The sequence below is a fragment of the Schistocerca americana genome, chromosome 8 (assembly GCF_021461395.2).
Source record: "Schistocerca americana isolate TAMUIC-IGC-003095 chromosome 8, iqSchAmer2.1, whole genome shotgun sequence".
Classification (NCBI taxonomy): Eukaryota; Metazoa; Arthropoda; class Insecta; order Orthoptera; family Acrididae; genus Schistocerca; species Schistocerca americana.
The window spans coordinates 211,254,522-211,279,361 of record NC_060126.1 but is presented as its reverse complement, the minus strand read 5'-3'; the positions used below and the strand labels follow the sequence as shown (position 1 = coordinate 211,279,361).

Below are 24,840 nucleotides of genomic sequence, written 5' to 3'. Positions count from 1 at the left end.
TAGCGTGCGTGGTGGGTCGCCACCCTCTGGTGTGGTCATCGTACTTGTCGGGTTGCTGCCATTATGACTTCACCGCCCGCACGATGCTGCACGTTGGCGGGACGCCTACTGATGGCGCACCTCTTCGCGGGCCACCTACTGCTTACGTCCAGATGGTGCTGGCTTCTTCGAGGATCATCGTGATTATTATAGTTTATGAACAATAAATGAATGTTTTAACAACGATATTTTCATGATGATACGTCGGACGATTACCGGGAATCCACTCACCACTCTGTTACTTCCTCAGTAGTATTCTAATGACCTCCAGACTTCAAGCCAACTCAGTTGCTGCACCCACCACAGAGGACAGCACGGTGCCCTCTGTAAGTGGTGACGTCTGCAGCTGGGCCCACGACTCTGTCTCCATACACAATGTGCAGTACAGGAGTATGAATAAAGAAAAGTGTGAAGTTATTCACATGAGTACTAAAAGAAATCAGCTAAATTTCGATTACGCGATAAGTCACACAAATCTGAAGCTGTAAATTGAACTAAATACTTAGGGATTACAATTACAAATAACCTAAATTGGAACGATCACATAGATAATATTGTGGGTAGAGCAAACCAAAGACTGCGATTCATTGACAGAACACTTAGAAGGTGTAACAGGTCTACCAAAGAGACTGCTTACACTACGCTTGGCCTCCCCATTCTGAAGAATTGCTGTGCGGTGTGGGATCCGCATCAGGTGGGACTGACGGCTGACATCGAAAAAGTACAAAGAAGGGCAGCTCGTTTTGTATTATCGCGAAATAGGGGAGATAGTGCCATAGACATGCTACGTGGAGTGGCAATCATTAAAACAAAGGCGTTTTTCGTTGCGACGGGATCTTCTCTTGAAATTTCAATCACCAGTTTTGTCCTCCGATTGCGAAAACATTCTATTGGCACCCACCTACATAGGGAGATGTGATCATGACGATAAAATAAGAGAAATCAGGACTCGCACAGAAAAATTTGAGTGCTCGTTATTCCCGCGTGCCGTTCGAGAGTGGAACGGTAGAGAGAAAGCTTGAAGGTGGTTCATTGAACCCTCTGCCAGGCACTTTATTGTGAACAGCAGAGTAATGATGTAGATGTAGATGGTATTGGTGAGTGAGTGAGTTTTGTGGCATTTTTGTTTTGTTTTGTAGACAATCACGGCAGACAGAAGTGATACGCATACCGGTGGATTTGTCGCTGTTTAAAGAAAACTGTAGGGAGAGTTATTTACAGCGAGCGAGGTGCCAGTAATGTAATTTTCCGGGTTGTGAACTGCCGTGCTGACAGGCAGTGCCAGTGCCAGTGTAGTACTTGCCGACGTTATGGGCTCGAGCACATCAGTCCCTAGAATCTCAATGGGTTATGATCAGTCGTAAGGACTGATATCATTTTTTGGTAACTAAGTCCGAGCGTTTGTTATAGGTGTCCTTGCTTTGTGAATCTGCTGATTAATTTAGGCATACTGTATTGTCGGCAGGCAGAGGTTGAACAGATGCTAGAAACACGAGCGATGTCGGCACCGAAAGCGGCAGAATCATTGTTGAAGGTGAAGGTGACCACCTTAACGGCAGATAATGCGCGCAGACAAGGTGAACTGACTTGAGTCCGCCATTGGTAGCGGCAACCCTATTTCTCACACTGAGTCCAATGCTGCGGAACGCACCTGAATGTCATGCAGCTGTACGTACACCGAAACAGTACAGTATCTTATGGCGGAGTGCATTGATTGTCTTTCCTGAGATGTCGAAGCTCAGGATACTTTCGAGACCATAATTTTCAATTCCAACGTTGTCGTGCGTTGACTCCTCTGTCATCAGTTCGTGAGCCACCCTTTGAATCACCCTGCAAGCCACATGACAAATTTTCAATATGGAAATTAGACTTGCATCCAAGATGTCGGCTTCCGAAATGGCAGCCATGTTGAGTAACATAGCCTCCGAAGTCCTCCCCCTCCCATCTTCTACCATTAGACATTAAATTCATGTTTATCAACCTGTTTTCCGCAACTATGCAGCACTGTGTGCATCAAGTCCATCAGTACACTAATCCATCACAACAATATACAGGGAACGAAGCTGAAGTAATGTGTTGAATGAGACACTTAGGCATCGATTTGTAATAGGGTTTTGGAAGGTACACTTTGTTTCGTTATTATTAGATACATTGAAGAAAACGATCCATTGACACATAACCAGGATGGATCAGAAAATACGGTTCTTGTGGAACACAACTGCTCTTTATTCATGGGAAGTAATGAGTGCTATTGACGGATGACCTCAAGTTCATCCCATGTTTATAGATTTCCAGCAACTCTTCTGACAAGATACGTCATCTGCTGAAATGGGAGTTATTTCTATGGTTCCCCAAAGAAGCGTTGTAATTCCTCTGGTATTTTTAACCCTTATAAACGACTCAACAGCTCTCTTACATTGTTTGCAGGTCATACTGTCATTTATTCTTTGATAAAACCGTAAGTAAATTAGTACGATTTACAAAATGATGTAGATAAAATGTCCGGTTTGTGGGAAAAGTGACAACTGTTACTAAATAATAAAATGTATGAGGTTCTCCACATGAGTGCTAAAGAAAACTGCTTTGTATTTCGATTGCACCGAAAACCACATAACTATAAAAGTTGTCGATACAGTAAAATATTTACAGATTACACATAGCAATATAGTCAGGCTGAATCATCACTTTACAAATGTTGTCAGAAAGACTAAGAAATGACACCGTTTTATTGACAGAACCCCTTGACGGTACAACAGGTCTACTAAAGAGACTGCCTGCACTGCGCTTGTACGTCCTTCTCCTAGTGTACTGGTACGATGTAGGGTGTCTTTAGCATGTAGGATTGAAGGAGGACATCTAAAAAGTTCAAAGAACAGTAGCTCGTTCAGTATTATCGCGAAATAGGGGAAAGAGTACCACACTTTGGTAATCGAGTTAGGGCGGCGAACCACTAAGAGGAAGGGGTTTTTAGTTGTGCCGAGATCTTTTCACAAAATTAGAAACATCTTGTTTCTCGTCGGAATGCCAAAATATTTTGTTGTCTTCACCTGCACAGGGAGAAATGGACATCGTAATAAAATAAGAGAAATCTGAGCTCGCACATAAAAATGCAGGTGTTCATTTATCGCACGTCCTATGCGAGAGCGATACGTTAAAGAAATATATTTGGAACTGACCATCTGCGAAACACTTATGTATGAACTGCAGAGTAATCGTGTAAATGTATAAGGAGCAGTTATATGATAACGAGACAGATGGAAGTAAAGGAAGCAAGCTGTTTATTCTTTCAAAAGTAGTCGACAGAATTGCGAATACATTAATACCTGTCCGCATCTCGTGGTCGTGCGGTAGCGTTCTCGCTTCCCGCGCCCGGGTTCCCGGGTTCGATTCCCGGCGGGGTCAGGGATTTTCTCTGCCTCGTGATGACTGGGTGTTGTGTGATGTCCTTAGTTTAGTTAGGTTTAAGTAGTTCTAAGTTCTAGGGGACTGATGACCATAGCTGTTAAGTCCCATAGTGCTCAGAGCCATTTGAACCATTTTTGAACATTAATACCATTATGACACAAAATGGTTAATGCCGTTATGGAAAAATGTTTTCGTTCCCACACGGAACCATGATTGTACTCAAGCGTGCTCTTCTTCGCATGAAGCAAATCAACGGCGCCGGCTGCTGTGGCCGAGCGGTTCTAGGCGCTTCAATCTGGAACCGCGCGACTGCTCCGGTCGCAGGTTCGAATCCTGCCTCGGGCACGGATGTGTGTGATATTAGTTAGGTTTGTGATGTTAGTTACGTTTAAATAGTTCTAAGTTCTAGGGGACTGATGACCTCAGATGTTAGGTTCCATACTGCTCAGAGCCATTTTTGAAATCAAGGGCGTCGAATGTCTTTCGCGAGGGCTCCAAAAATATGGGAGTCACATGGGGAGGGATCTGAACTGTATGGAGGATGTATAAGGGCTTTCCAGCGATTCGTCTGCAACGTAGTCGAAATAGGCTTGGCTTCATGCGATCAGGCACTGTGCTGCAACAGTATGATGGCGTACGTCAACATTACTCGGCGTTTGAACTTAATGGCACACTTTAATTTTTGCAAAGTGTCTACGTACTGCTGTGCATTTATTATGGCGTCGTGTTCCACAACGACACTGAGCAGTGGGTTGGCGGTCGGCAACTTTCTGTCTCAGGATAATGCCCGCCCACGTATTGGTTCGACTACGCTGCAGATGTTCAGCTGGGAAGCTGTTGAAGATACTCCACATATTGCTCATTTCTCCCCATGCGATTTCCATATTTTTGGAGCCCTGAAAGAGGACATTTGTGGCCGTCGAGTTGCTTCAGACCAAGAGGTGTCCGCCTGGGTACAATTATGGTTCTGTAGGCAGTCGGAAACAATTATCCATGAAGACATCGACCGTCTTGCCTCACAGAGGGATAAATGCATAAACAGTTACGGCGATAACTACTGAAATAGTAAACAGTTTACTTACCTTTTTCCACATGTCCCTTTTCCATTTGTCTATCGCTTATACGTTTAAGGGGCGATAAAAAAGTTTCCGCTCGAAGGCCGTACAGGCGAGAATTGGTATGCCAATCGGGAAAAATCGTCGTGAGCAGTGAGGTAATCATACGACCGTCGCACCAGGTTGACGACTCCCGTTTGGTAAGACATCGTGTCCTGCTGCATGAAGAAATCCGTAATTGCCTGCAACACATCCTCGTTCGACAGGAATCGTAACCCTTCAACGTCCTGCCGAAGGCCTGACAACAGCGTGGGGAGATACCAGGATTATTGAGTGTGTGAACGAGTCGACGTAACTTCTGCGTTATGACGTCTGCGATATGCGAACGTGCGTTGTCATGTTACCATGAAGCAGTACCATCCCTTAGGGCACCATTCCACAAGGGTGTATCCGACAGACATGCTGACCCATACACTACCTTTATTCTCCGATGGATGTCTACTAGTGATTGTACTTCGGCAGCTAAGAAAGGAACAACAGAAATTTGGTCCTGTTTGGAGGCATTTGCTAGTTACGTAGGCATAGTTCACATATCCAAATTTGCCACCTGCACGTCGGAAAGACACGAATGCCACACTAATGCCTTGCCTACACGTCGGGCATCGGTATCGCGCTACGTTTCATATATGCTGCAGCAACGCCCTCACACGGAAACTTTCTGATCGCCCCCTGTACACTGAAGAGCCAAAGAAACTGGTCCATCCCCCCTATATCGCGTAGAGCCCGCGCGAGCACGCAGAAGTGTCGCAACACGACGTGGCATGAACTCAACTAATTTCTGAAGTAGCGCTGGTGGGAACTGACACCATGAAACCTACAGAACTGTTCATAAATCCATAAGAGTACCAGGGGGGGGGGGGGGGGATTTCTTCTGAACAGCACGTTTCAAGGCATCCCAGATATGCTCAATAATGTTCATGTCTGAGGAGTTTGGAGACCAGCGGAGGTGTTTATATTCAGAAGTGTGTTCCTATACCCACTCTGAAGCAATTCTGGACGTGTGGGGTGTCGCATTGTCCTACTGGTATTGCACAAGTCCGTCGGAATGCACAATGGACATAAATGGATGCAGGTGATCAGACAGGATGTTTCCGTACGTGTCACCTGTCAAAGTCGTATCTAGACGTATCAGGAGTTCATATCACTCCAGCTGCACACGACCCACACAATTACAGAATCTCCACCCCATTGAACAGTCCCCTGCTACATACAGGGTCCGTGGATTCATGATGTTGTCTCCATACCCCTACGCATCCACGTCCATCCGACCGCACAATTTGAAACGAGACTTTTCCGACCAGGCAACATGTCTCCAGTCATCAACAGTCCAATGTCGGTGTAGACGGGCCCAGCCGAGGAGTAAAGCTTTGTGCCGTGCGATCATCAAGGGAACACGAGTGGGACTTCGGCTCCGAAAGCCCATATCGATGATGTTTCGTTGAATGATTCGCACGCTGACACTTGTTGATGGACCAGCATTGAAATCTGCAGCAATTTACGGATGGGTTGCATTTCTGCCACGCTGAACCATTCTCTTCAGTCGTCGTTGGTCCCGTTCTTGCAGGATACTATTTCGGCCGCAGTGATGTCGGAGATTTGATGTTTTACCGGATTCCTGATATTCACGGTACACTCGTGAAATGGTCGTAAGGGAAAATACCCAGCACTACCTTGGAAATCGTGTGCCCCATCGCTCGTGCGCCGACTATAACACCACGTTGAAACTCACTTAAATTTTGATAACCTGCCATCGTAGTAGCAGAAACCGATCTAACAACTGCGTCAGACACTTGCTGTCTTAGGAGCTGCCGACCGCAGCGCTGTATTCTACCTGCTTGCATACTGCATCTCTGTATTTGAATACCTATGCCAGTTTCTTTGGCGCTTCAGTGTAGATATATGAAACACTGGAATTTTTGAAGGGTTTCATGTTTACGAGAGGACTACAACCAAAAAGCGCGCGCGTTAGTTTAGAGAGAGCGTTTTGTTTCAAACGCGGTGCACGCCTGTGGTGCTGTATTTACCGTCAGGCTATTAGCGAGGGCAACCAGCGTTTGCCGGGGCGTGAGCTCTCCACTGCGTGCTTTGTAGTGGTCGTCCCGTGCGGTCGCTCCTGTTGCTCGGAGTTCGCGGTCGGGCTTTTCATTAGCAGCAACCGGACAAAGGCCAGGCTGCACTTGCTTCCGACGGCAGGCGCCGCCGCGCCTCTGGATTAGGAGGGCCAGACTCCCTTCTAATAGCACCAGCCTCCCCTCCCGCCAAGTGGGGCTGCAGCAGCAAAACCGGTGAGAATTATGATGTCCTTAAATATGACCTCTAGAGCACGTACCTCGCGGCGTATACCCGGGGTCCAAGTTTATTATTAGACAGGGTGGACAAAAAGAGGAAAGACCGCGAGAAGTACCTGCTAGAAGACAAACACAAACGCCAGCCAAAGTTGCATTGTTGAATGTGATCATGAACATCACCTGTGCAAAGTCCTCAAGGCGTTGCAAATGTCATTCGTTGTCAGAACAATGTTCTGTTCAGCTGTGAGTGCGTTAAGTCGGAAAGTGGGCAAATTTTTGATGTTTGTATGGTGGGCCCTTCTGTAACCAAGATAGTCGACGTGTTTTGTGTTTGTGTTATGGGACCATTGCTTTTCACAATATATATAAATGACCTAGTATATAGTGTCGGAAGTTCCATGCGGCTTTTCGTGGATGATGCTGCAGTATACAGAGAAATTGCAGCATTAGAAAATTGCAGCGAAATGCAGGAAGATCTGCAGCGGATAGGTACTTGGTGCAGGGAGTGGAAACTGACCCATAACATAACAAGTGCAATGTATTGCGAATAGATAGAAAGAAGGATCCTTTATTGTATGATTATATGATAGCAGAACAAACACTGGCAGCAGTTATTTTTTGTTGTTGGTAACACGGGTGCCAGGTTGGCATTCATTGGGAGAGTCCTTAGAAAATGTAGACCATCAACAAAGAAGGTGGCTTACAAAACACTCGTTCGACCTATACTTCAGTATTGCTCATCAGTGTGGGATCCGTACCAGGTCGGGTTGACAGAGGAGATAGAGAAGATCCAAAGAAGAGCGGCACGTTTAGTCACAGGGTTATTTCGTAAGCGTGATAGCGTTATGGAGATGTTTAACAAACTCAAGTGTGCAGACTCTGCAAGAGAGGCGCTCTGCATCGCGGTGTAACTTGCTGTCCTGGTTTCGAGAGGGTGCGTTTCTGGATGAGGTATCGAATATATTGCTTCCCCCTACTTATACCTCCCGAGGAGATCACGAATGTAAAATTAGAGAGATTCGAGCGCGCACGGAGGCTTTCCGGCAGTCGTTCTTCCCGCGAACCATACGCAACTGGAACAGGAAAGGGAAGCAATGACAGTGGCACGTAAAGAGCCCTCCGCCACACACCGTTGGGTGGCTTGCGGAGTATAAATGTAGATGTAGATGTGGATGTAGAGTGATCATGGCAGACGTTCACTAAGGAGGATTGTGACGAAAAATAAATGGATGATAGTTGTAAAAGTCGCTGCAGAACTGTATATCGAATCTTCTCGGCACCAAAGCAATTGGAAGGGAGTTCCAGGAGCATGGATTTACAGGGCAAACGGGAAATTCCAAAAACCTCTCATCGATGATACAAACGCGTGCAATAGGGGATGTGCTGCCGAAGCCGTAGAACGTGGACTATGGAGAAATGGAAAAATGTCGTTTGGTCAGAAGAGTCTTATTTCACACTGTTCCCAACTTCTGGCGGAGTTTGTGTCGCAAAAAGTGAAAGGTCGCGGATTTTCGGTGGTCATTTGTGCAGTCATATCTTGATATTCCATGAGTCACTCGGTTACGTTGCGTGGTCGAATTATTGCCAGGGCTTACATGATATTTTGCCTGATCGCGTCCATCCCACGATACAATGTTTCTTCGCCAATGGCGAAGGGCCCTTTTCACATAGCGCCCGTCGCGTAGGACTGGTTTTATGAACTGTCGCATCTGCTCTGGCCACCATAGTCGCCAGATCTCACTATTATCGAGCTTTTGTGGTCTACTTCGGAGAAAAGAGTGAGTGATTGCTAACCATCTCCATCATCGTTACATTGCGTTGTCACTACTTTGGGAGAAGAATGGTATATTTACCTATTACGAGACGATCTGAAGCTGTTTTGAGTGCGAACAGGTCGCCTGCACCATACTCGGCATCATAATGTGCTGTTTTTTTTCGATTTACGTATTTTTGTCTACCCCTGTACCTACATATATCTATATATACACTACTGGGCATTAAAATTGCTACATCAAGAAGAAATACAGATGATAAACGGGTATTCATTGGACAAATATATTATACTAGAACTGTATCCAGCGATTCTAGGCGCTATAGTCTGGAATCGCGCGACCGCTACGGTCGCAGGTTCGAATCCTGCCTCGGGCATGGACGTGTGTGATGTCCTTAGGTTAGTGAGGTTTAGGTAGTTCTAAGTTCTAGGGGTCTGATGACCTCAGCAGTTAAGTCCCTTAGTGGTTAGAGCCACTTTTTTAATTACATTTTCACGCAGTTTGGGTGCATAGATCCTGTGAAATCAGTACCCAGAACAACCACCTCTGGCCGTAATAACGGCCTTGATACGTCTGGGCATTGAGTCAAACAGAGCTTGGATGGCGTGTACAGGTACAGCTCGCCATGCAGCTTCAACAAGGTACCACAGTTAATCAAGAGTAGTGAATGGCGTATTGTGACGAGCCAGTTGCTCGGCCACCATTGACCAGACGTGTTCAATTGGTGAGAGATCTGGAGAATGTGCTGGCCAGGACAGCAGTCGAACATTTTCTGTATCCAGAAAAGCACGTACAGGACCTGCAACATGCGGTCGTGCATTATCCTGCCATATTCTGCTAACAGTCATTGGATCTCGACCAACGCGAGCAACAATGTTGCGATACGATAAACCGCAATCGCGATACTCTACAATCCGACCTTTGTTAAAGTCCGAAACTTGATGGTGCGCATTTCTCCTCCTTGCATGAGGCATCACAACAACGTTTCACCAGGCAACGCCGGTCCACTGGTGTGTGTGTATGAGAAATCGGTTGGAAAGTTCCCTCATGTCAGCACGTTGTATGTGTCGCTACCGGCGCCAACCTCTGAAAAGCTAATCACTCGCATATCACAGCATCTTCTTCCTCTCGGTTAAACTTCGCGTCTGTAGCACGTCATCTTTGTGGTGTAGCAATTTAAATGGCCAGTAGTGTATATACAAGGTGGTTCATCTGAAGATCGGATGAGATTATCTCGAAAGCCATACATCAGGTAAAAATAGTGGGTAAGACAAGTTCGTAAGCTCAAAGGGGACATCAAATGATACTCCAAGTGACCCAGTAGCCTGCCCCATTGGGCGGGGCAGGGGAACTTCTAAATCTTAAATGGAAACACCCATTTTTTATTATAGTTTCGGATTTTCTATAAAAAAGTAATCAATTTTTGTCTGAAACATGTTTTTGAACCATTGACAGATGGCGCTGAAATCGAGAAAAAGTAAAATTGGAGAACTCCGATTTATTTAGAATGATCCGAGAAGGACGCATGAAATCGATACAAAATGTGCACCAATTCTTTCATTACGCCAAATGAAGCTATTCTTTTACACAATGTATCCTACCCACCACAGTTTTTGATGGAGGGAGGCGGAATGGTATTAAAATCTCGTTAGGGAGCTCTTCACAAATGCAGTAGTCACCCGACTGTGGCGCTACCGTGGCCAAACAGCGAACTATAGCTCAGTATAGAGGTCGGTGCAATGCGATCAGACGTCATTTCACTTTCAGATTGTGAACCGTAAACATCAACTGACGAAAGTAAATTATTCTTTAGCGAAACGTGGCTCACTATCCTGCTACAGAGATTACTGATATGTTAATTTTAGGTGAATGCCATAACAATTACGCTGCAGCTGCGCAGTTCTATGCAGATCGTTTCCCAAACAGACGACATCCAAGCGAAAATATTATTCGAAATTGCACTCAACGAGCTCGAAGTGGATACGTGCACCGTCCACCTCGTCATCGCGAATACAATGAAAATGTCGCTCGTACCCTTACCGTTCTCGCCTGTGTTCAACTGGATCCCGACGTTAGTAGTCGTGCGGTTCATAGACAAACTAGAATACCGCAGTCAACTGTTTTGGGGATTTCGAAGGCACATAAAAATCATGCGTATCATATCACACTGACACAGGCATTAACGCCGAAAGATATACAAATACGCGTACATTTCTGCCAATTGGCCTTGGAAATGATGAGAGGTGACTATGATTTTTTTTAGGTACGTTATGTTCACCCACGAAGCCACATTCAAAAACAATGGCGAATTAAATCGTCATGATTGTCATTATTGGTCCCTTGTCAATCCACACTGGCACAGACCCGTTGACAATCAACACAAATGGTCGTTAATGGTCTAGTGTGGAGTTTTAAACGGTTAGTTGATAGGATCGTATTTTTTTTTACCGAAATGTTACTGGGGAATCTTATTTACAACTTCTTATCGATGATTTGTTGGAGCTAATGGAAGATGTTGATTTAGAAACTAGGCCACGAATGTGGTTCCAACAGGACGGAGCAGCTCCCCATTATGCTAAAACTGTGCGGAACGTTTTAAATTTACGGTACCCTCATCGGTGGATAGGACGCGGCGGACCAGTTCAGGACCTCCACGTTCACCAGACCTAACACCTGTTTTTTTCTTGTGGGGTTATTTTAAAACTATTGTTTATGAAAGACAGCCCACAACCAGAAACGATATGGAGCAACGCATTCGAAGAGCGTGTGCAGCCATACCACGGGATGTGCTGCTCAAAACTGTGAACAACCTTCGCAGACGATTGACTTTATGCATTGAAGCAAATGGGGATAATTTTGAACAATTGCTTCGTGGCTAATTTCATTAATTAAGCACCCCAAATTGTGAGATGGAGGGGGGACTCACACTAATGAAGCACCCCAACATGTGAGATGCAAGGGGACTCACACTAATGAAGCACCCCATGGGAACATCATTCTATTACGTCCATGTCGTTGTTCCTGGGTAACGCTAAAGGTAGGTTACAGTACATATTGTACAAAAATAGCTTAATTTGACGTAACTAAAGAATTCGTGCACATTTTTTATCGATTTGATGCGACTTTCTCGGATAATTCTAAATAAATCAGAGTTCTTCCCCAATTTTACTTTTTCTCGATTTCAGCGCCATCTGCCAATGGCTTCAAAAATGTTTCACACAAAACTTGAGTACTTTTTTATGGATAATCCGAATTTGCAATAAAAAATGGGTGTTTCCATTTAAGATTTAAAACTTGCTCCCAGCCCCACCCAAGGGGGCGCTGGCTGGAGGTCAGGTGTAGTATCATTTGATGTTCCCCCTCCAGCTTACGGACTTGTCTTACCCACTATTTTTATCCGGTGGATAGTTTTCGAGATCATCTCATCAGAAATGTCAGATGGATCACTATATATATATATATATATATATATATATATATATATATATATATATATATAAGGTTGAGCCAAAGAATTATGACCACTGACCACAGAGAGACCGAATGGTGTCTGGTGGCGATGTGGGCACGTGACACGGTAACGGAAGTGTCGGAGCGGACACTGAGAATCAATCATTATAGCGACGATAAGGAGCGCAAACGGAGAAAACCACCAACATAAACGACTTTGGCGAAGGGCACATTATTATGGTCCGGCGCTTGTAACTGAGCATTTCGGAAACGGCGAAGCTGCGAGATGGTTTATAGGACACGTTTATGGAAACTATTTGAAGATCGTCGAATCCACGAGGATGTGAGTTGGACGCCCGTGCCGCGTCACAGAACGTAGAGTAGGGTAAGTGGCGATCTGTGGCACATCTGACGACTGAGTCCAATGTACACTCATGCTCATAAATTAAGAATAATTGCCGAATGTGGTGCCACACAACGTGGCACTACACAAAACTGGCACTAATAGCATAGGCACATAGGGAACACAAGCGACACAGATCTGTAAGTTCTAACAACCCTACGACAACAAAGGTCAAAATTTAATAATGATTGTGGTGTTGCTCACGCTGCAAAATACTACATTTTCGGGCAACAACAAAGTTATTATGTGGCAGGTGTCATTAGAGCACAGTTAATAAAGTCATTTCATTTAATAATGAATAAACTAGGCACTCTTCTTTTCGTGTTTCCCACGCTGGTCTCGTTGTAAAAACATCGATCAATCGTCGAAAATCTAGGTGGTGGTGATTCCAAGCTCGGATGCAAAAAGGCCTAGGTTTTATTCTGGTATATTCAAAAGTTTTGTAGATGTGCTTCACAAACCATTCTTGAAGATTAAACCTTTCAAAGTTAGCATAGTTGTGATGTAAAAAAAAAATAATCAGCACTCCGAATTTAAGTTACACTTATTTTTTATTGCTTTATCACGTAACACACAAACATCACTTCACAATACAAAACATACTTGAAAACATCTTCCTCACAGTCACTGTTAAAGTTCACATTTTATAAGCTGACTACAGTATGCGTCTTTCCAACATGACGTCCAAGACTTGACTTTTTCAACTAACAATCGCTTACGCCCCCAAAAAATCAGAGTTACAAGTACGTCAAAGATCATAGTGACAAAAGAAAGAATACACATAAGAATAATATCATTGCAACATAAACATATCGATGCATCAAAGTATCTCTACATTAATGAAATCAAATCTGAATGTTGTCTCAGAAATATGTCAACTACTTTACAGAAACACAGTAGAATATTACTGGTATCGAGAGGTTCAGGTGAGGTGCCGTAATGGTTGCGTAATTCATGTACCATTACAAAGTCCACCGTACTGGGGATAAGTTGAGAAAACCGTCCCGAAACACATCTGTTACAAAACGCCACTGTTTCCTGCGCATGTACCCCGACATCAATATGGGATATGGTCACCATGCACACGTACACAGGTCGTACAACGGGTTGGCATGCTCTGGATCAGGTCGTCGAGCAGCTGCTGGAGTATAGCCCCCCATTCTTGCACCAGTGCCTGTCGGAGCTCCTGAAGTGTAGTAGGGGTTTGAAGACGTGCAGCGATACGTCGACCGAGAGCGACCCAGACGTGCTGGATGGTGTTTAGGTCTGGAGAACAGGCAGGCCACTCCATTCGCCTAATTTCTTCTGCTTCAAGGTACTGCTCCAAGTTGGCGGGCTCGGTGGGGCCGTGTGTTATTATCCATCCAGAGGAAGGCAGGACTCACTGCACTCCTGAAAAGACGGACATACTGGTGCAAAATGACGTCCCGATACACCTGACCTGTTACAGTTTCTCTGTCAAAGACATGCAGGGGGTGTACGTGCACCAATCATAATCCCACCACACACCATCAACCATGACCTCCATACAGGTCCCTTTAAAGGACATTAGAGGGTTGGTACCTGGTTCCTGGTTCACGCCAGATGAAAACCTGGAGAGAATCACTGTTCAGACTATACCTGGACTCGTCCGTGAACATAACCTGGGACCACTGTTTCAGTGACCATGTACTGTGTTCTTGACACCAGGCTTTACCGGCTCTCCTGTGGTCAGGGGTCCGTAGAATGCACCTTGCAGGTCTCCGGGCGAATAAACCATGTCTGTTCAGTCGTCTTTAGACTGTGTGTCTGGAGACAACTGTTCCAGTGGCTGCGGTAAGGTCCCGAGCAAGGCTACCTGCAGTACTGCATGGCCGTCTGCTGGCACTGATGGTGAGATATCGGTCTTCTTGTGGTGTTTTACACTGTGGACGTCCCGTACTGTAGCGCCTGGACACGTTTCCTGTCTGCTGCAATCGTTGCCATAATCGTGAGATCAGACTTTGTTGCACAAGGAGGGCCCGTGCTACGACCTGCTGTGTTTGTCGCCCTAGTATTCTACTCCTCATAACGTCATCAATATGAGATTTTTGAGCCATTTTCAAGACACTGTCACCATTAGCACGTCTGAAAACGTCTGCACACTTACTCGCTGCGCCGTACTCTGACATGCACCAATACACCTCTGCATATGTGGACTGTTGCCGGCGCCACCGCGCGACGACCGCAGGTCAAATGTACCGCACTGCATACCCCGAGGTGACTGAAACCCACAAACCACCCACGGGTTGTTTCACCATCTATAAACATTATCCTTAATTTATGAGCATGAGTATAGATCCAGGCACAAGTGTTTCGCAGCAGACTGTTCAGCACACGTGAGGTTCCATAGTAGACAATTCCTACGTGTTCCCATTTGACCTAGAGATTGCAGTTGGCACGGGATCATCGAAATTCGGTGGTCGATCAATGGAAACTTGCTGCCTGGTCGGATAACCCATATTTCTTGTTTACATTTGGGTAACGTGCATGATACAGAACTTAAGCTGACATCTTGGCTGCATAAATTCACCTCACTGAAACCCGGTGAGACACTATCGCTCACTACCTCCGTGCCCAGAAACTCAATCGGGGGATTCTCAAAGGCTCTATAATACATTCTTTTTACAAGTAGCTTTCTGTGATTTGTAAAGATAGTTCCATCGATAAAGAGAGTTCTTTGAAGTGTTGCGTTACAGAGTGAACTTGATGTCTCTACTCGTACTCGGCGAGCTGAGAGCCAAATAGGCCAGTTGAGAACCGTTGTGTCTGTCGGAGTACGGCCGATATAGGAAAAAACCAAGGCATTATTCGAGCGTTGCTACGCAGTCTCCGAGCGAGGGAAGCAAAAACCAATCACCACAATACACCATCACAGGACAGTATGCAGCAACGCTCCGTAACACCAAGCACCAGAGCGCCACTGCCATAGTCAAACATTGAAGAAAGACTGATCTCGACAACTAGGAATAGTTATTGAGCCACCACAGCGAGGCAAGGGATACTAACGATTCCATCAAACTAGAACAAATTCACTCATTCACATAGAGCCACCAAATCATAAGTCTGGCCCGAAAGCTGAGTGGTCAGCGTGACGGATTGCCGTCCTACGGAACCGCGTTCGATTTCCGGCTGGGTCGGGGATTATCTCCTCTCAGGGAATGGGTGTTGTGTTATCTTCATCATCATGTCATCCCCATCCGGGGTGCAGGTCGCCCAATGTGGCGTAGAATGTAATAAGAGCCGCATCAAAGTGGCCGGACATGCCCCGTGAGCGGACTCCCGGTCAATGACGTCAAACGCTCATTTCATTTCCACCACGTCATAGCCGTGAGCTGCGCTACTTAAATGAGCTAACTTTTGGAACTCATCGTCACATTCAGTCGTGCCGTCATTCTGACCGTGGTCACCGTTACCAAGGAGAAGGACAGCCTATTTAGTTTCGGTGAAACAACGACGAGATGACGGATGATGGTCTGCCCTCTAACTGGTTTCTGATTTCGACAATGAGATACAGCTGCCCTGATGCAAGCCACAGTTGTGGTCAACCGTTGCAGCATACATGGAAATTACGGATGAGGAGGAGAATGGTGTGTTGCCAGCGCTCTACCTGCTGAAGGTTGTCGATGATCTGCAGGATGTCATCCCCACATCATCCAAGCGTGGCGTGTATGCGCAGCCGCCTGGTGGTTAGTTGAGCGCATGCTGCAGTCTCGGTCGTCTCATGATGGGAGACCAGTGCCAGACTTCTCGACAACCACAATCGGCTACACTAACCTAAGCAGTAAGTGCATTAAAATTATTTATTAATTCTCTCAGCGACCACACCGACATTTCCGGAAAATGAACATCTCCTCTGTAAAAATCAACATGGATTCCGCAAACAGAGGTCCGGCGAATCACAGCTCGCTCTGTTCCTCCATGAGATCCACAGCACAGCGGACAACGGCGCTCAGGTTGATGCCGTGTTACTTGATTTCAGTAAGGCATTTGACAGAGTCCCGCATTGCCATTCAGTGAAATAAATAGGAGCTTACGGATTATCGGAGCAGACGTGCGATTGAATTCAAGACTTCCTTGCAGACAGAACTCAACACATCGCTCTTAACGGAACTAAATCGACAGATGTAATATACGGAGTACCACAGGGAAGTGTGATTCGACCGTTGTTGTTTAGAATATATATAAATGATCTAGTAGAAAGCGTGGGATGGTATTTAAGACTATTTGAAGATGAAGCAGTTGTGTATACCAAAGGAGCATCGCCAGAAGATAGAAAGAATTTGCAGAACGACCTGCAGAGAACTGACGAATGGTGCAGGCTCAGGCAGTTGACCCTGAACGTAAATAAATGTAACATTGCGCATATATAGACAAATGAATCCACTACAGTACAGCTACACTATTGATGACAGTCAGCTGGAGACAGCGTCTGCTGTAAAATATCTAGGCGTAACTATCCAGAGGACCTAAAGTGGAATGACCACATAAAACAGATAGTGGGAAAAGCAGACACCAGACTGAGATTCATCGGAACAATCTTCAGGAAATGTAATTCATCCGCGAAAGAAGTGGCTTATAAGGCACTTGTTCACCCGCTTCTTGAGTATTGTTCATCTATCTGGAATCTCTATCAGGTAGAACTGATAATGAAGATAGACAAGAGCCAGCGAAGAGCGGTGCGTTTCGTCACGGGATCGTTTAGCTGGCGAGAGAGCGTTACGGAGATGCAAAACATACTCCGCTGGCAGAAGTTACAAGAAAGGCGTTATGCATCATGGAGAGAATTACTATTAAAAATTTCGGGACAGCACTTTTCAGGAGGAGTCGGACAACATATCATGAGGGCTATTCGGAAAGTAAAGGACTTTAGATCGTAAAATTCAAACCACAGTGAAAATCAAAAGTGTTTTATTTGCAACGGTTAGCTACACCTTCCAGCTACTTCTCTACACAGTCGCCGGTCAGACTTAGACATCTGTCGTGGTGTTGTACCAACTTTTCAATTCCCCCGTTGTAGAAGACAGCCGCCAGTGCTTTACGACAACTTTCTACTCTGGACTGCAGTTCGTTATCTGTGTCAAAATATTGTCTTCATAGCCAGCGGTTCATTTGAGTAGAGATGAACCTCAGGGGTAGCCAATTTAGTGTTGTATTGTGGGTGATCAAACACTTCCCATCGAAAACGCTGCAGGAGCATCTTCATTGCCCCTGCAGAGTACGGCCAGGTATTGTCGTGTACAACGAACGGCATGACAGTTATGCTATGTGGATTGCATAGCTTCAGGCGAAATCTTTCACCAGGCCCTCATATTTGGCGGGAGCGCTAATGTCAGCCATTTTTACGTTCTCACTAACAGCTCAGAACCGAAAAGAGCGACATGATGTGATCGACGGGCGTACTAGAACAGTGACCAATGCATCTGTGAAAAGCTTCATCAGATTTTCACTGTATTTTCCATTTCGCGTCCGACTGTTCCCTACTTTCCGAATAACCCTCGTACTTCCCTGCCCCCCCATCCCCCCCATTCCCCCTCTTCCCACCCCCCCACCCCCCGGCGCCACACTCACATACCTATCGGATATTGACCACGAGGAGAAAATTCGAGAAATTATAGCCAATACAGAAGCTTACTGCGGAGTATGATGTAGAGGCATACGACAGGCCATCAACTAGAGCGCTGTTGAGTGGAGCCTCCCTGTGCTGCAAAGCATCCAGTAAAGGACAATGTCTACCCATCTCTCCCGCCGCAAATCGCACGGCATCGCGCCGACCGCCACTCACGTATTGTGGCACTATACACCGATGAGCCAAAAAATTATGGCCACATGTTTAAAATAGTGTGTTAATCCACTTTTCAGAGACAGTACAGCAGTGATTCTGCTTGGCATGGATTTTAGAAGACATTGATAGGTTATCAGATATCTACTCAGAGGTCACAAAATTCCCGCAAATCACGGGACGGTGGTTTGTGGGCACGCAGCTGGCGCCCGATGTGTATTCCAGTGGATACAGATAAGGGGCGTTTGCTGCCTAAGATATCAGTGTGAGTTCACGGTCATGCTCCTCAAACCACTGCAGTACGATTCTGGCCTTGTATCGCGGAGAGTTATCCTGCTGGAAGATATTATCGCCATCAGAGAAGACTTCAACCACGAAGGGATGCAGGCAGTGCGCATTAATTTCACGTAGTTCACTACAGTTGTTGTGTCTTCGAATACTACCAGAGGCCCCATGGAAGCCCCATTCAATGTAGCACATAGCGTAACTCTGATCTCACAGGCCAGCATCTGTGGCGCCGTGCACATTTCAAGCAGTCATTCGTCTGGATGACGGCGTGTAAGGATCCAGCCATGACAATAAATGCGATTCATGCGACAGCTGACACTTTCTATTGATCCACGGTGAAAACTGAAGTGATGCTGTGACCACTGCAACCGTAACTGGCGGTTTAGTCGGGTGGACACGTAGGGGCTGTGTGATGTGGAGCTCCATGTTCAACGGTATGCCTGCACCAGCATTGTAGTCTGACATCAGGTCTGTCACAGATCGCTGCCTATCCTGTATTACACAATGCGCGATCCTCAGACCTCCACCACATGCACGCCGTCTTCAGGTCACAAGTGGCCCATCGGGACCATCCGACCGCCGTGTCATCCTCAGATGAGGGTGCGGATAGGAGGGACGTGTGTTCAGCACACCACTCTCCCGGTCGTTATGACGGTTGTCTTTGACCGGAGCCACTACTATTCGGTGGAGTAGCTCCTCAGTTGGCATCACGAGGCTGAGCGCACTCCGAAAAATGGCAACAGCTCTTGGCGGGCCGGATGGTCACCCATCCAAGTGCCAGCCACGCCCAACAGCGCTTAACTTCGGTGATCCGACGGGAACCGGTGTATACACTGCGGCAAAGCCATTGCCACTCTACCAATTGGCTACGCGTTATTCCACTATCCTTCTACCACTCTCCATAGGTGCTCACGACAGTAGTATGCCAACAGGTGACCAGCTTCGCGGTTTCAGAAATTCTCGTTTCAAGCCATAGCGCCACAACAATGAGTCGTTTTTTAAAATCACTTATATCAGCGGATTACCGCATTTTCAGCCCGTATTTTCGCTCTAATGACTGCCCATTCGTCTCTCTTACGCTTACATTCTTTCCTTACTGCGTCACTTGCGCGCAACACCACCAGGAGGAATTCAACTCCTTGGTGGGCAGTGGTCGTAAAGCTTTAGCTCAGCGGTGTAGTCTGATTAAAATTACTTGGTAGCTGACGTCTGTCACTTGCCGCTACAGTGTTCCCTTATCGGATCCCGGCTACCGCTACGTTACAGGTGAGACAGAAACACGGCGGGTCACTTCACAAATGATGGTAATGAGTAACGCGGAACAACGTTGGAAGCGGCCGCTGTGAGATATGACGGAAATGCGAGATGCTCTGCAGACAGATGATTTTAAGTGACCAAAAACTGAACTGCTACAGACGAGGCGCTTTGTAGTCCTGAATTTCAAATCGCGTCCCAAGCTAAACACAACCTCGTGAAGCGCAATTTATCCGAGAAAACGGCGGTCAACAATCTGCGGCAGAACTAAAATCACGATCACCTTGTTCACGGCAATTAAAGCTAATCTCTACGAGCAAACTCGAGACAGACAAATTTCAGTTTCAGAGCTGTAATTTCTCGTTATCACTCATTGGTTACCTGAAACTGTCTTTTCAAGGCGACACGGACTGCCGCTTTACCAGCCAATAAGTAGTCGTGTTTGGTACTTGATTATACATTTTAGACGATAGTGGCAGATTCCAAATGGAAGAAGAATGATAGGAAGAAAAAATAAGGGCAAATAAGAAAGTCAATACGATACTGAAACTGACGAGGCAAATTATTAGAAACAAAAAAAGTACATGTGAACTGTTTAATTGAATAAGTCTTTTGATTAGATTTTGGAATAAAAAAATTCGCTGACGCTCACGAGTTTCGAACCTACGGACCTCTACAAGACAAGTTCATTTCTTTCTTTTTTTAATTTTAGTTAATTGGTGAACAACTACACTATTACATTACCGCTCTTCTTGATGTTACATTGTTGCATTTAGGACTCAACGAAGAACGCAGGATTTAAAAATTTGGCTTCCACTAATGTCGTGCGAAACTTTATAATGTAAGCCGACCTCTGTGATTATAATAACTATGCATGTGACGCTGAATCGCGTATTGTGCGGAAGCATCTAGAAGTGTTTGGTTTGTACTGTGTATGACATGCACGTATATCGTTGTGTACGCGCGCGCGCGTGTGTGTGTGTGTGTGTGTGTGTGTGTGTGTGTGTGTGTGTGTGTGTCTTGTTTTATGGCTATCATGTGTGATGAAATACGAAATTAAAGGGCCAGTCAAGGATTCAGAGTCCAAACACGACAAGAAGGAAAACCGGACAAGGGGAACTAAACATTATTGTTGTAGCAGTTTGAAAACGGCGAACGGTTCGGACGTGATGTTGAGGGCTCTGATTGGAGGCATACAGCTCCAGTTCGTGAAGTGTCAACTATCAAGTAATTTTAATCAGATTGTAGTGACATTACTTGCTGACGAGGTGTGTCAGCGGTTCTGCCCAGCGTGCTCCTGAAGCCCGCGCGTTGCACGAACGTACGAAGCAGCTACATTACTCTCTGTAGTCATCCTGGCAATAAAAATGTCATTCCAGATACCATCGCGTTACTGACACCTCCAGGTGTAGCACCCAACTGCTCCTGCATGAAAGCTCTACACCCCAAACTATAGCAACCTTGGCCAACTCGGGTCGCTACAGAAGAGAAAAACCTGTTGTCCTGACGTTTCACAAGAACAGAGCGACGGAATTCTATGTATATTCTGCAACCCTGCCAGTTACACAGCTGAAGTGACACATGGTATGGATGCAGGATATATCCGCGAAAAATGACATTCCATAGACATTCACTGTTTCTCTGGGCTAACGTATAGATTATGAAGAATAGCTGCAAGAAAAACTATTTCTTACACAAGCTCGCTCCTCGCCCTTTGTATAGTATTCCAGTGCCTTCCCAATAACATTTTGTTTTTCACATTCTTTGGATTATCATTTTTTTGCTGGATAGTATCTGTTGGGATACCTATTTGCGTAAAGCCTACTGATCTCTTTGTGTTCCCTATGCATTCTCTGCAGAAAAGTAGCATACCTAATTTCTCTTGATTTATGAAACTTATTTATGTTTTCAAGCCAACCAGCACTCTAGACATGTGCACATCAAATACAGAATGAAAAGCTACATTTCCGATGTACCCATTTTATAATGGTATTGCACCTATATAACACTGTGTCCTTCTTATTCGACATAACTTGTTTCTCTTAGAAATAAGAAACTTCTGCATAAGACTGCAATGGATTTCATGTTCAAAACAGAAGTATTAAACTGTAAGTATTGTAATTATTCCTAAACTATGAATGGGATCTTAAAGATTGACACGCCGTCGAATTTGCCTCTTATACTACAATACTTGAAGAAGCAATTATTATAGTTCTGCACTGTCTGAGAGAAGAACTGAAGCACCCAGAAATGGATGAGGAAACCAAATGAAGCTCCACTGATTGAGAGAGTATCTGATGTTATTTCAGTGGTCACAAATCTAAGGCAAATTTGCAGAGAACATAACGGTATGAGCCCACTTATCAATATAATGTTGCAGCACTGTGACCTGAATGCATGTACTTAATCGGTTCCCAAGGATGTCATATGGCCGTTGTATCCATTCCTGAGCTGACACAGAGCTGTTCTAACTGGTCTTCGATGTCATGGATATTGACACTGGGATTGAGTTGACGCCCGAGCTAAGCCAACACGCATTTTCTATCGGGAATGATAACTGCGAATCTTGTAGTGCACCTGAATATATAACCATCACACAAATATCTCACAGAGACAAATAACACATATGGATGAGCATAGTGTATACCGGATGGCTCCCACACCATGATTCCCTTCCTGGCAGAAAGTAACAATGCGGACGCAATCGAACCGCGGTATTGACCGTCTAGGTATGGTTGAACTACAGACAACACGAGCAGTTTACCTCCTTCCTGGTGGAATGACTGGAACTGATCGGCTCTCTGACCCCTTCCGTCTAATAGGCGCTGCTCATGCATGGATGTTTATATCTTTGTGCGGATTTAGTGACACCTCTGCACAGTCAAAGGGACTGTGCCTGTGATATAATATCCACAGTCAACGTATGTCTTCAGGAGTTCTGGGAACTGGGGTGATGCAAAACATTTTTGATGTGTCTATTTGTAACTTACTATTTCAATACATATGTCACGCTCGGTGTTCTCAGTTACCTTTCGACATTCATTCGGACGTCAGAGTTTAAAGATCGAAGCCATGTTGTGTTCGCTACCTTATTACTAGCCGTAATCCGATCCCCAATCAGTGACGCTGTTGGCGACACTGTTTTAAGCAAAAGATTTTGTGTGTCTTCGTAAGAAAATGACCAGTGGGCTGCTGTCCGGTGAATAAAATGGACATTCCACGTGCCTGCTACAGATTGTCACATATATTTAAAGAGACGTTATATTAAAACATATTTGTTTTAAGCCGTCTACTTACACAAAAATGTGTTGTTTTCCTAGTCAATAGAACACGCTTCCCTTGCAGGCTATCACTGCTAGTGTTCACATAGTTCGTAATTTTTCACTTTACTGCTATGGTCTATGGCATGTTTCCGAGCCTGATGTTTTACTGGCATTAGGTCGCCGTTTGTAGTATCTATATGTGTCTGCCGTTTCGTTTTATGGACATTAGGCTGCAGTCTATGGCATATTTTTGTACCCGATGTTTTGTGGGCGTTTGCTTCTGTGCCTAATGTTAGTCTCCTAACGCTGGAAACATATTGAGAAGCTATAAGAAGTTAGTCGCTTTTCGAAATCAAACAAGCCCTAGTTCTCAGAAAAACAAACGGCAATAACAGTACATCAGTTCAAACTGTGTAACACACGACGGAAAGACTCCATGATCTGTGACAGCGGTCAGAAGATTCCGCTGCACCAGCCGTGCGCGGTTCCATGTAAACACTTCAGCTTGGTCAGCTTTTTTATCGCAAAAACAACTAACGATGTCTTTATGTACTCTGATACTATTTCTCTCATTACAAGAAGAAACGTTAATCTCAGAAATATACTTTAGACCATGGCCTAATGACATGCAAGAAAAAACCTCCAAGCATACTCCCCATCGCTGTATTCTTTTTCTGTCACTCTTCACAGAAAAGAATATGAATATGATCACACACACACACACACACACACACACACACACACACACACACGCACACACTGATAAGCTAAGCATTATGACTACTGCCCACAGTGAAGTTGGATGTCACCTGGTGGCGTTGCGGGAACTTGATGCAGCAACAAAAGTATGCAAGCGCAGCAGACACGTACGGGGAACCACCCTAGCGAAGATATGCGCTACAAATGGCGAAATCAATTGGGATAAGCGACTTTGACAAAGCGCAAATTATTATTATTACGCGTAGCCTATGAACGAGTATCACGAAAACGGCGGAGCTCGTCGTGATACTGTTGTGACCATCTGTGGGAAAAGGCAGGAGGACTGCGAAACTACCACTAGGCGATAAATGGTTGGACGTCCACGATTCTTCACAGAAAACGAGGGTCGAAGGCTTGTCTGCTCGGTAATGAAGGATAGATGCTGATCTGTGGCATCTCTGCCGAATAAGCTCAATTCTGGTACACGTACAAGTGTTTCGGAGCACACCCTCCACCAGAAATTGTTGAACAGTGAGCACCGTAGAGACCACTCCCACTTGTTGACATGTTGACAGTTGTAGTAAGCACGGGACCATCGTGATTTGACCGTCAATCAATGGAAACTTGTCGGCTCTTCGGGAGAATCAGATTTTTGCTACACTAGGTCGTTGGTCGTCTTAACAAACCCCCGTCATTGTGGTGAACGGCGGCTCGAAACGTGCAGCGCGCCACGGACGCAGGCTGGCGCGAGCAGTTTTATGCTATGGGAGACATTGTCCTGCGCTTACATGGGACCTGAGGTAGTAGTCGAACACACGCAGACAGCTGTGGACAACCTGCATCCCTTTATGTTTGATATCTTCCCCGACGGCGATGTCATCTTTCAGCAGTGTCGTTGTCCGTGTCTCAGAGACGAAACCGTGCTACAGTGGTCTGAGGAGCATTATAGTGTACTTAAGTTGATGTCTCGGCGACCAGAACTCATATGGGTCGCTATCGGGCCCCATCACCGCGTACGCAAATCAGCTGCCCGCTATATACGCGGATTACATGACCTGTGCGTA

General features: G+C 45.5%; 1 pseudogene; it reads right to left on the bottom strand.

The window, feature by feature from the left end:
• Positions 1 to 19,294: 19,294 nt before the first annotated feature.
• On the bottom strand, positions 19,295 to 19,412 carry LOC124546397 (annotated as a pseudogene).
• Positions 19,413 to 24,840: the final 5,428 nt, after the last annotated feature.